The 1,128-nt window shown below is 36.7% G+C and overlaps 1 protein-coding gene across 8 annotated transcripts in view; it reads left to right on the forward strand.

Annotated features, from left to right (window-relative positions):
• Nucleotides 1-1,128, forward strand: part of LOC117935911 — a 67,781-nt gene that overhangs the window by 38,520 nt on the left and 28,133 nt on the right. The gene's annotated exons all lie outside the window — the stretch shown is intronic.

Consider the following 1,128-nt stretch of genomic DNA (forward strand, 5'->3'; position numbering starts at 1 on the left):
GGTTTCCTGCAAAACTAGTTTTATAGAACAATAGACTGAATAGAAAGTATTTTTTCCTGTAAACGCCTCATTTAAATGAAACAACATAGGCAAGATGTTTGCTGTCAGCATGAAGACATACTGTTCTCATTGCAAAGGTAAGAGAAATTGAAACCAAAGCGCACTCATTTTAGTGTTAGGGCTGCAACGAAAAATTATTTTCATTGTCAAAGAATCCAGTGGTGGATCTAGAGCATATACAGTGAGGAATATAACTATTTGAACACCCTGCTATTTGGCAAGTTCTCCCACTTAGAAACCATGGAGGGTCTGAAATTGTCATCGTAGGTGCATGTCCACTGTGAGAGACATAATCTAAAAAAATATCCAGAACTATTTATTTGTATGATACAGCTGCAAATAAGTATTTGAACACCTGTTTATCAGCTAGAATTCTGAACCTCAAAGACGGTAGTCTGACTTCAAAATGTCCCCCTCCACTCCTTTTATTATCCTAAATTAGATGCACACGTTTGAGGTCGAGCTGCATAAAGACACCTGTCCACCCCATACTCAGTAAGAATCCAACTACTAACATGGCCAAGACCAAAGAGCTGTCCAAGGACACTAGAGACAAAATTGTACACCTCCACAAGTGCAAGGTCCACTGACTTCTGTGCCCTGTGCCCTAGTCTCTAGTCATAGTTCAGTTATCTTAATTGTTACTATAATTTGCACTGTTAATCATACCAGATGCTATAATTATTATGTGTCATGTTTGTGTGCATATTTAGGATCCTCATTAGCTCCTGCATTGCTATTCTTCCTAAGGACCATACAAATCTCTCAAAAATGTGGCAATGCAATAATAAATACACATCATGACAAAATAAAAATAAAATAGAAAATACAAGTTATAAGACGGAATCTTAACATAAACTATAATTACATGACAGAACTCATACAAAATATGAAAACACACACATACACCCACCTAAAGGATTATTAGGAATACCATTTCAATTTCTCATTAATGCAATAATCTAATCAACCAATCACATGCTTCAATGCATTTAGGGGTGTGGTCCTGGTCCAGACCATCTCCTGAACTCCAAACTGAAAGTCAGAATGGGAAAGAAAGGTGATTTA

Source organism: Etheostoma cragini, chromosome 1 (assembly GCF_013103735.1).
Source record: "Etheostoma cragini isolate CJK2018 chromosome 1, CSU_Ecrag_1.0, whole genome shotgun sequence".
Taxonomy (NCBI): domain Eukaryota; kingdom Metazoa; phylum Chordata; class Actinopteri; order Perciformes; family Percidae; genus Etheostoma; species Etheostoma cragini.